Source organism: Xenopus tropicalis, chromosome 6, assembly GCF_000004195.4.
Source record: "Xenopus tropicalis strain Nigerian chromosome 6, UCB_Xtro_10.0, whole genome shotgun sequence".
Lineage (NCBI taxonomy): Eukaryota > Metazoa > Chordata > Amphibia > Anura > Pipidae > Xenopus > Xenopus tropicalis.
In genome coordinates, this window is record NC_030682.2 from 149,185,586 (window position 1) to 149,197,949 (window position 12,364).

The 12,364-nt window shown below is 45.5% G+C and overlaps 1 protein-coding gene across 2 annotated transcripts in view; it reads right to left on the reverse strand.

The window, feature by feature from the left end:
• Positions 1-12,364, reverse strand: part of LOC100496658 (1-phosphatidylinositol 4,5-bisphosphate phosphodiesterase gamma-1) — a 56,982-nt gene that overhangs the window by 34,532 nt on the left and 10,086 nt on the right. The window contains exon 1 of one of the 2 annotated variants that reach the window (XM_031904039.1): positions 2,545-2,650. The exons of the other annotated variant lie outside the window; for it this stretch is intronic. The gene's annotated coding sequence lies outside the window, so the exon portion shown is untranslated. Of the gene's footprint in view, positions 1-2,544; positions 2,651-12,364 lie in introns of those variants that run through there. 2 annotated transcript variants of the gene reach the window in all.

Genomic DNA, 12,364 nt, shown 5'->3' on the forward strand with positions numbered 1-12,364 from the left:
CTTGGTATATCTGTATTTATACATATGGGTGTATCTGTATTTATGCATATGGGTATATCTGTATTTATACATATGGGCATATCTGTATTTATACATATGGGCATATCTGTATTTATACATATGGGCATATCTGTATTTATACATATGGGCATATCTGCATTTATGCATATGGGCATATCTGCATTTATGCATATGGGCATATCTGCATTTATGCATATGGGCATATCTGCATTTATACATATGGGCATATCTGTATTTATACATATGGGCATATCTGCATTTATACATATGGGCATATCTGTATTTATACATATGGGCATATCTGTATTTATACATATGGGCATATCTGTATTTATACATATGGGCATATCTGTATTTATACATATGGGCATATCTGTATTTATACATATGGGCATATCTGTATTTATACATATGGGCATATCTGCATTTATACATATGGGCATATCTGCATTTATACATATGGGCATATCTGCATTTATACATATGGGCATATCTGCATTTATACATATGGGCATATCTGCATTTATACATATGGGCATATCTGCATTTATACATATGGCATATCTGTATTTATACATATGGGCATATCTGTATTTATACATATGGGCATATCTGTATTTATACATATGGGTGGGAGCTGCCACACTGATTATTGTAAAAAAAAAAAACACAAAATCATATAAAAATGAGTACATGGCTACTGTATGGCAGTTATAAATATAATATTATACAGTACATTACAAGGTCCCCTCTACCCCCTCAATATGAAAAGGGATTGCCCAGGGTGCCAGGGAGTTTCAGTGCCATTTGTGCGACTCACAAGAGAGACAATGAGGCGTTAGTGGGGCAGGGGAGGGTGCGCACTGAAACTGGTTTTGTTTTGGCTCGTTAGGAATTCAATCCCATGCCCCAGAGCTAAAGTGCAAAGAGACTTCTCCGCTCTCATTCCTGGCAAGTCAGCGAAGCGCCCGAGGTTTCATTCAGCTTTTATTACAAATGGCTACTGAGTCGTTCTCACGGGGAACACAGTGCTTTGATACTGATATGTCTATTATAGTCAGGTAACAGAAATCCTCTCACACTCCGTCCGTCGGGGAAATCTCTTTTCTGTCCTAAATGTTCAGTCATGACTTGTGTTTCCATAGCCTCCACCCAAACACTGCTTTCTGCCTAAAGAAAGAAAATATCATTCTAAGCACCTTCCCAAAATCCATTCATTCCTCGTTCACACTAATTTATTTGCAAATGTTGCTGCTATGGAAAGCACTGTCTGTCTGTCTGTTTATATTATTTAAACTGCTGGCTCTACTCCTGAAACAATGGGGCAAATGCCGGGCAATTAATAGACCTGAAGGAGAACTGACTTTTGCTACAATGATTCAAGAGTCAGAACTAGAGAATAGAATAGATACCATAGAGAGCAGGAATCCAGCTATGTATGTAGAATTCTTTTTATTCTCTCACTAAATACTGGGTGGCGCGGATATCTTGCCTGATGTACAATTTTGACCAGTCAATGCCAACCAGGTGACCAAGATTAGACTGAGATTCAAAACAGACCGTGGCAGTTTAAGTACACTGAGACCCATAGAGCGACCCCAGCAAGTGGCAGTAGTAGTAGTAGCTTCTACCTGCCAATCCATGCAGGTACCAAACCTACCTGTGACTGGGCACAAACTGGTCGAATCATAGGTTTTAACTTATTAGCCCTGTGTACATTCATTATTCTGATTGGCTGAGACCTGTGTCCACTGTAAACTTTGATTGGGTAGAGACAAGTTACTCCATTGTCTGCTTCTCACAAGTTTTGCTGGTTCCTTACAAGCTTGGCATCATCCAATAGGTGCTAAATAACAGTATGTCAATATGATATTCAGACTTGGACTGGGGGATCTAGACAGGGTCAGACTGGGGGCTGCAGGGCCCAGTGGGACTGCCGCCCCAGGGGCCCTGCAAGTGCCCCCGCCGGCCGTGGCCCCCTGTTCCCCTAAGGGCCCCCGCTGCACCCCCTGCTGAGCCTCCCTAACCCCCCCCCCCCCCCCCGTCCTCCCCTGAGCATGTGTAAGTTTAACACCGCCGGCGGGGGAGGGGGGGCACTGGCAAGGGTCGGGTCTGGGCCATTGGGGCCCACTTAGGCCGGGGGCCCACCGGGTTTTTTTCCCAGTGTCCCGGTGGCCCTGTCCGACCCTGGATCTAGACTCATTGGAACCCCTGAAATGAGGATGCTGGTAGTTTTAGTTCAAGGGTCCTGGTACATTGGCCATTGGTTAGAATTTTACAGGCAAAAATGATATTTGATGCCAATGTAAATAACAGGGTATAAAGACAACAACATTTAGGGTGGTCGGTATTTATATCATGTTATTTATACATTTTTTAAAATCAGCTGCCCTGAATGGAAACGTGAGGTGAGAGTCACTTCCCCTTGGGGTGTCATGGCTGGAGGAGCAAGGGATTATGGGACATCCCCACTCAGTGACTACAGCTCCCATTTCCCTCAGGCCAATGTCAGGCAGCTTCTACCTGATAAAGATATTTTTTCCGCTCCTGATTCCTGCGGCTTTTCATCCAGTTAAAGTGCTGACTGAAGTGAGTCAGAGGGTGACAGGGGTCACTGTTCCCTTCCTGTTTCCATCCCATCTGCTGCTGGAGGTGTCCGACAGGAAATAGCTTCCCACAAGCCAAAACATTAACCCACAAACAAACCAAAAGCCAAAACATTAACCCACAAACAAACCAAAAGCCAAAACATTAACCCACAAACAAACCAAAAGCCAAAACATTACCCCACAAACAAACCAAAAGCCAAAACATTAACCCACAAACAAACCAGAAGCCAAAATATTAACCCACAAACAAACCAAAAGCCAAAACATTAACCCACAAACAAACCAAAAGCCAAAACATTAACCCACAAACAAACCAAAAGCCAAAACATTAACCCACAAACAAACCAAAAGCCAAAACATTAACCCACAAACAAACAAGACGCCAAAACATTAACCCACAAACAAACCAGAAGCCAAAATATTAACCCTGCCCAACCGCTGGCCCCCCAGGCTGTGGCTCCCAGGGAGGATGTGTAACTTAGTTAAATAAATTGTCATTCGGGGGGGTTGGGACATATCCAAATTGTTCTTTTTAGTCACAATCATGGCGGCTGCCATTTTAGTTCCTGGGTGAACCAGACCTGAGATAAGTTTGTCTTATCCCCCACCATAACAAAATGGCACAGGAATGGGTAACACTTTTCTCTTTTAGTGAAAATGGAAGTAGTTGGGGAATCTTAGTTTTATTTTTTTATTTTTGCTGATAACCGATGTCCCAACCAGAGACTTGCCCTCGGCCAGTCATAGCCAAGCCATATCAATTCTCATGTTTCTACTCCGATATCCTGCAAAATGGCACAGATCTGTAAGTGGAATCCTTTTGCCCGTGGGCACTTGCTCCCGTTGAACCCGTTTACTCATTACCTATGGCAGTGTCAACACAACTATGCAGACAAAATCAGCAAGTCAATCCACCCCCCCCCCCCCAACTCCTGACAGACTGCAATCCCAGCATCCCGTCAGCAGGGGTGCCAGGTTGGCGGTTTTTCTGCCAAATTGGGCTACTAATTTAAAGCCCAGATGGGTTTCCAAAGTACAAACCCGCCAAGGTACAGATTTGGGCTATTTTTTTGGAGCCTTGGTGGGTTTGTAGTTTAGAAACTAGGCATAGTTTTTTCCCCTAGTAAACCTGACATGCATGTCCCATTGCATGCTGGGCAGGGGCGGGCCAAGCCGACCGGGCGCCCTAGGCAACCCGATCGGCCACCTCGCCCCTGCACCTTCCTTATTCGCCCCCCTTTGGCGCGCATGCGCAGTTGAACGCGGGGGCGGGGTTCGTGTTGCGATTCATCATTGCCCCCACCGCGTAAGGACAAGCGGCGGGGGCAATGACTAAAGAGCGCGGACTAGGGGTAGGCAGGAGAGGCTGCCTGGCGCCCCCCAATCGTTGCGCCCTAGGCAGCTGCCTTTTCTGCCTACCCCTAGTTCCGGCCCTGATGCTGGGTAATGTAGTTTGTATCTAACATTTAGCCTATAGCTAGGATTAATAGAAAACTACAATACCCAGCATGCAGCATGACAGTATAGACAGAGGCTCCCATTTCTATTCTATTCAGGCTCAACCTGTCTGCCCTACACCCTGCTCTATAGGGTATGTGATTGTACCATTACTTTCTATTGGGATGTTGGGAAGTTCTACCCCCTGCTCCCTGCTCTATAGGGTATGTGATTGTACTGTTACTTTCTACTGGGATGTGGGGCAGTTCTACCCCCTGCTCCCTGCTCTATAGGGTATGTGATTGTACTGTTACTTTCTACTGGGATGTGGGGCAGTTCTACCCCCTGCTCCCTGCTCTATAGGGTATGTGATTGTACTGTTACTTTCTACTGGGATGTGGGGCAGTTCTACCCCCTGCTCCCTGCTCTATAGGGTATGTGATTGTACCATTACTTTCTATTGGGATGTGGGGCAGTTCTACCCCCTGCTCCCTGCTCTATAGGGCAGTGTTTTTCAACCTTTTTTGGGCAAAGGCACACTTGTTTCATGAAAAAAATCACGAGGCACACCACCATTAGAAAATGTTAAAAAATTTAACTCTGTGCCCAGCAGCAGTGCCCCCCTAGTACACTGGTGCCCAGCAGCAGTGCCCCCCTAGTACATTGGTGCCAAGAGCAGTGCCCCCCTAGTACATTGGTGCCCAGCAGCAGTGCCCCCCAGTACATTGGTGCCAAGAGCCAGCCCCCCTAGTACATTGGTGCCCAGCAGCAGTGCCCCCATAAGTCAGTGTGCCCCGTGGCCCCCCCTAATACATTGGTGCCCAGCAGCATTTTACTCTTCGGCGGCTTCAGCAGCATCTTCCCCTCACGCGCGCCGCCTCTGCACTTCTGCCTACACGCGACCGCACACAGGCCCTTTTATAACGTTGCGCCCCGTGCGTACTGACGTCACCCGTACACACGGGGCGCAACCAATGACAGGGCCCGGATTTTTTTTTTGAAGTAAAAATTGCGGCCCTGCCTACGGCACACCAGGCAAGATCTCGCGGCACACTAGACAGCGGTTGAAAAACGCTGCTATAGGGAATGTGATTGTACTGTTACTTTCTACTGGGATGTGGGGCAGTTCTACCCCCTGCTCTATAGGGTATGTGATTGTACTGTTACTTTCTACTGGGATGTGGGGCAGTTCTACCCCCTGCCCCCTGCTCTATAGGGTATGTGATTGTACTGTTACTTTCTACTGGGATGTGGGGCAGTTCTACCCCCTGCTCTATAGGGTATGTGATTGTACTGTTACTTTCTACTGGGATGTGGGGCAGTTCTACCCCCTGCTCTATAGGGTATGTGATTGTACTGTTTCTACTGGGATGTGGGGCAGTTCTACCCCCTGCTCCCTGCTCTATAGGGTATGTGATTGTACTGTTACTTTCTACTGGGATGTGGGGCAGTTCTACCCCCTGCTCCCTGCTCTATAGGGTATGTGATTGTACTGTTACTTTCTACTGGGATGTGGGGCAGTTCTACCCCCTGCTCCCTGCTCTATAGGGTATGTGATTGTACTGTTACTTTCTACTGGGATGTGGGGCAGTTCTACCCCCTGCTCCTGCTCTATAGGGTGTGTGATTGTACTGTTACTTTCTACTGGGATGTGGGGCAGTTCTACCCCCTGCTCCCTGCTCTATAGGGTATGTGATTGTACTGTTACTTTCTACTGGGATGTGGGGGCAGTTCTACCCCCTGCTCCCTGCTCTATAGGGTATGTGATTGTACTGTTACTTTCTACTGGGATGTGGGGCAGTTCTACCCCCTGCTCCCTGCTCTATAGGGTATGTGATTGTACTGTTACTTTCTACTGGGATGTGGGGCAGTTCTACCCCCTGCTCTATAGGGAATGTGATTGTACTGTTCCTTTCTACTGGGATGTGGGGCAGTTCTACCCCCTGCTCTATAGGGTATGTGATTGTACTGTTACTTTCTACTGGGATGTGGGGCAGTTCTACCCCCTGCTCCCTGCTCTATAGGGTATGTGATTGTACTGTTACTTTCTACTGGGATGTGGGGCAGTTCTACCCCCTGCTCCCTGCTCTATAGGGTATGTGATTGTACTGTTACTTTCTACTGGGATGTGGGGCAGTTAGTGCTGGGCGGTATACCGGTAAAAACCGAACACCGTTTTTTTTTAAAAAAACGATATAAATTTTTTACATACCCCCATACCGGTGTGCGCGCTTCCTGGCAATTTTTCCAAATACTTCCGGGTGCGCGCGTGACGTCAGCGCCATCGCTAGGACGCATCATTCAGAGTCGGATACCAATGTGAGCTGTCGGGGGTGCCTGCGGCTGCCTGGCCAGTAATTATATTTTATGTGAAGGGGATGGGGGGTGTTTGGGGTGGGGGGTTATATTTATGTGAAGGGGATGGGGGGTGTTTGGGGTGGGGTGGGGGGGGTGCGTGCGGATGGGGGGGTGTTTGGGGTGGGGTGGGGTGGGGGGGGTGCGTGCGGATGGGGGGTGGCGGGGGGGGTGCGGATGGGGGGTGTTTGGGGTGGCGGGGGGGGTGTTTGGGGTGGTCACCTAATCATGCATGGGGAAAAAAAAATACCGTCAAATACCGTGATACCGATATAATTTTGAAAAATACCGTGATATAAATTTTTGGTCATACCGCCCAGCACTAGGGGCAGTTCTACCCCCTGCTCTATAGGGTATGTGATTGTACTGTTACTTTCTACTGGGATGTGGGGCAGTTCTACCCCCTGCTCTATAGGGTATGAGATTGTACTGTTACTTTCTACTGGGATGTGGGGCAGTTCTACCCCCTGCTCCCTGTTCTATAGGGTATGTGATTGTACTGTTACTTTCTACTGGGATGTGGGGCAGTTCTACCCCCTGCTCTATAGGGTATGTGATTGTACTGTTACTTTCTACTGGGATGTGGGGCAGTTCTACCCCCTGCTCTATAGGGTATGAGATTGTACTGTTACTTTCTACTGGGATGTGGGGCAGTTCTACCCCCTGCTCCCTGTTCTATAGGGTATGTGATTGTACTGTTACTTTCTACTGGGATGTGGGGCAGTTCTACCCCCTGCTCTATAGGGTATGTGATTGTACTGTTACTTTCTACTGGGATGTGGGGCAGTTCTACCCCCTGCTCTATAGGGTATGTGATTGTACTGTTACTTTCTACTGGGATGTGGGGCAGTTCTACCCCCTGCTCTATAGGGTATGTGATTGTACTGTTACTTTCTACTGGGATGTGGGGCAGTTCTACCCCCTGCTCTATAGGGTATGTGATTGTACTGTTACTTTCTACTGGGATGTGGGGCAGTTCTACCCCCTGCTCTATAGGGTATGAGATTGTACTGTTACTTTCTACTGGGATGTGGGGCAGTTCTACCCCCTGCTCCCTGCTCTATAGGGTATGTGATTGTACTGTTACTTTCTACTGGGATGTGGGGGGGGGCTGCCATTTGTTCCTTTCTGCAGTTGATCTTTAAGGTATAACTCTCAGGATCTCTTGGGGCTGTTGAGAGTTGTAGTACAACGCACCCATATGTATATCGTGTCTGGGGTTAATGCAATATTCTGAATCTATTTCTGTAGTGACTTCCCAGCTGGACTGGGCACAGAGGGAATTATCAGCCATCCCAGTAACTGGAGAGGGGGCACAGGGCTTGGGTAGTGATTATACGCTTTAAAAAGGGCTTTCCCATATACAGGTGTGGGATCTGTTATCCGGAAACCCGTTATCCAGAAACCTCCTAATTGCGGAAAGCTTGTCTCCCATAGACTACATTTTAATCAAATAATTCAGATTTTTAAAATTGATGACCTTTTTCTCTGTAATAATAAAACAATACCTTGTATTTAATCTCTATTTGAAGATATAATGAATCCTTATTGGATGCTAAACAATCCTATTGGGTTTAATTCATGTTTTATAGTTTTTTTTAGCGGACTTAAGGCATGAAGATCCAAATTACGGAAAGGCCCCTTATCAGGAATACCCTTGGTCCCGAGCATTCTGGATAATAGGTCCTATACTTGTATACCTTATTTTTTATAATTTTTTTTCATTGCACATATTGGGCTATTTTTGGGCTACTTTTGAAGTGGCTTTTGGCTCGTTTTGGGCTGGTTTTAAAACTGACTTTGGCTGGTGTGAAAAAATAGATCCGGCAACCCTGCCTGTCAGACATGTTGGACACTGCAGTTCTAAGAGATGCGATGGCACTGAGAGGGTGTCGCTACTTATCTACTGGAGAGTGCAGAACACGGATAGGAGAGTGGAAAAGTCAATAGGAAGATCTTTAACAAGTAAAAAAAATACACATTCTACATTAACCCCTCGCAGTCTGAGCTGGGCCTTGTGATTTCCTGAGCCGCCTCCAGAAACAAAAGCTAGACGCAAAAGATACACTTTTCTCTGCAGTTATTGCCAGTTCCACTTTCATTCTCACAGGGTAATGGACCTGTGTGCAATATAACACCCTGCCCAGCCCAGGCTGCACTCCATAGTCCAGTTAGGCTACAGGAGGCCTATAGGTCTGGAATCAATATCTGTTTATATGAATGGTTTATTCTGTATTCCCTTTTTTCCCTAATTATGGTCACAGAAACATAGTGTAGGTCAGGGGTCCCCAACCTTTCTTACTTGTGAGCCACAGTCAAATGTAAAAAGACTTGGAGAGCAACACAAGCACCATACAAGTTCATGGAGGAGCCAAATAAGGGCTTTGATTGGCTATTAGGGGCCTCTATGCACCCTATCAGCTTACAGGGGCTTTATTTGGTAGGAAATCTTGTTTTTATTCAACCAAAAAGTCAGGAATTCAAAAATAACTCCCTGGTTTGGGGGCACCGAGAGCAACATTCAAGGGGTTGGGGAGCAACATGTTACCCCTGAGCCACTGGTTGGGGATCACTGGTGTAGGTTATTAATTATTTGTGATTATATAAATAAAGCACCTCAGAATGTAACTTATCAATAGTTAAATCTATCTGTATGGGATCTGATATCCAGAAAGCTCTGCAACACGTGCCTTTCCCTAAAGTGTCCGGGATTTGCCTTTCTACAGATCAGCTCCTATTATTCTTTATCCTTCCAATTTACAACAGTGGAATAAAGTAAAACTGGAGAAAATACATTTTTGGGGCATTAATTGTTGCTAAGAGAACATTAGATTTACAAAAGTTATGTGAATATAGTGGTTTTTTTACACTTTGCCGGCAAATTGACATTCCGGGTGTCAGTTCTAGGAACTTGGGATGCCATTTAAAAATCGCACAGATCTGTCAAAACAAATTACAATTTAAAGTAGTGGTTTTTTTTTTTACTTGGTTACTATTCAGATTCAGAAAGTAGGTGTTAAATTGGCAAAATGACTTTAGTCCAACTTTTTCACATGGAAAAAACTTTTGATATTGGAAAAATTTGTATTGATTTTTTTGTGAAAACAAATGACTGTCAGTATCTTAACAACACATTTTTTCATCCCCCCCGAGAGGAATGGCTGAACTTGAGGTTGAGTTTTTTTTTTTAACCATTAGAAATATGTCACTACAACTGGGAACAGCCATGGTTCCTCTCCATAGACTCTGTGAGACATCGTCCTCTCATGGAACAAAGTGATAATACTGGGCAATAGCTGATCCCTGTTTGATCCCTGAGGGATACCATTGTTTAAATCAGCAGAGCAATGCATACATACATGTTATTGTTCTCTAAACCATAAATGAGTTGGTGTCAGTTCAGTCTAATTGCTCTATAGGCCTCCTGCATCAGTCATTTAATAGAAGCAGCTCCACACAGATCTGGAGCCTATTAAACAACTTAATCAAAACATTTGGCTCAGTTTCACCATGTTCATAAACTTCACTACAGAGGAGTGATACACTGGCACTGAAATCTCTGTTCATTAAATCAATGAGGGTCACGCAATAAACCAGATGTGCACAGCTATTGTTCCATGAACGTTACCCTGCTGTCTCTATCTTGCCCTACGGTCTCCATCATCCCCTACTGCCTCCATCTTGTCCTACTGTCTCCATCATCCCCTACTGTCTCAATCTTGCCCTACTGTCTCCATCTTGTCCTACTGTCTCCATCTTGTCCTACTGTCTCCATCTTCCCCTACTGTCTCAATCTTGCCCTACTGTCTCCATCTTGCCTTACTGTCTCCATCTTGTCCTACTGTCTCCATCTTGTCCTACTGTCTCCATCTTGCTCTACTGTCTCCATCTTGCCCTACTATCTCAATCTTGCCCTACTGTCTCCATCTTGTCCTACTGTCTCAATCTTGCCCTACTGTCTCCATCTTGCCCTACTCTCTCCATCTTGCCCTACTGTCACCATCTTGCCCTACACTCTCCATCTTGCCCTACTTTCTCCATCTTGCCCTACTGTCACCATCTTGCCCTACTGTCACCATATTGTCCTACTTTAACCATATTGCCACACTTTTTTTTTCATGGCTTACGGTCTTTATCTTGACACCCATATAACATTACTGTCAATATCTTGCACTGCTCCATTCTGTCCTTCTGTCACCATCATGCCCTACTGCTATCTTCATGTCCTATTCCCTCCATCATGTTCTATTGTCTTTACCTTTCCCTACTATCGCTCTTTACTGTTTCCTTCATCTTCCTCTACTGTCACCATCTGGTCCTCATCTTATTTTACTGTCTCCATCTTGCCCTACTGTCTCCATCTTGCCCTACTGTCTCCATCTTGTCCTACTGTCTCCATTTTGCCTTACGCTCTCTATTTTGCTCTACTGTATCCATCTTACCCACTGCCTCCATCTTGCCCTACTGTCTCCATTTTGTCACGTTTCCTCTTGCCCTACTGTCACCATCTTACCCTCCAAGCTTTAATTTTAAAACACATGACCTTCCACCAAAAGTTCTCCTGCATCAAACCAAGCGCATTCATTGCAACATAGAGCGAGAGTACTGAAATACACCTGACCTGCATTAACCTCCTTTGTTGAGGGGTTCCAATTTAAAGTGTAATGTTGGAAGTTATGCCATACAGCTCCTTTTCCATTGAAAAAAAAAAATGTTGTGACATGTGATGCCAAGCTCAGTTTGTTTCATTCGTGTGACCCCCCTGCAGTATACAGACCCCAAAGTAATATGTACAATATACTACTCCCGGGGTAATGTGTGTCTCTATATGTTTAGCTGTGTGTCTGTCTCTCTAGCAACATGTCGGTCTCCTTGGCAGTCACTATATATCTAATTAGACTGTAAATGATTTTAACTTTCCATCCCCCCCAAATACACAGCCCCAGCCCTGCCTTTCCAATGTGTCAGAGCCTTGGCCAAGCAGGGAGGTCTCTTAATAAGGTTCCATGTGTTGCGCATGTTGTGTCTGGAGAGGATAAAGGGGAATATGGGAGCCACTGACAGTCACAATTACATCCATTTGTGCACATAAAAGCCGGGCTCTTTGATCCTGAAAGTGATGTGGCAGAACAGAACAGTCTGGCAGCTCCAATCAGCTCAGTACAGGACGTTTTATTGAGGAAAATTAAATAACTGCCTCAATACTGCATATTAACAGGGCCCAGATTGCCTCCGAGGTGGCATTCTTATTTGATGGATGCTAAAAAGATTAAATGGACGTTATTGGGGGAGGGGGTCAGTCCAAAATTCCCTCTCTAACATCCCTGCCTTCTCTAAACCACAAATCAGAAGGGGGTGCTGTTCTATTGTAGCCCTATTGGAATGGGCACCAGCTGAATTTGGTGAGACCTGTTATTGCAACTAATGATCTATAAACTGCTCTTCAATCTAGAAGAGCAGTTTATAGATTATTTGTTGCAATACCAGTGGTTCTCAACCTGTGGGTCGGGACCCCTTTGGGGGTGGAACAACCCTTTCACAGGGGTCGCCTAAGACCATAGGAAAACACATATTTCCAATGGTTTTAGGAATAATTTTATGGTTGGTAGGGATGCACCGAATCCCGGATTCGGTTCGGGATTGGGGCCAAATCCAGCCTTTTTTTGATGGATTCTGTTTCGGCCGAATCTGTGGTCCCGGCCAAACCGAATCTGAATCCTAATTAGCATTAGGAAGGTTGAGAACCACTGATCTAGAATATATATAGAGAGAGAGAGAGAGAGAGTCCAAGCAAAGGTAGGGGTTCCCACCTAAGTGCCGGTGCAATATAGCAATTTCCAATTGTACAAGATGACGGCACTCACAGGACTTACACGACTGAAGAGCAAAGGAACAGCAGCGGCACATGTAGACAAAAGCTTCTTTCAAGGTTTTTATTAATC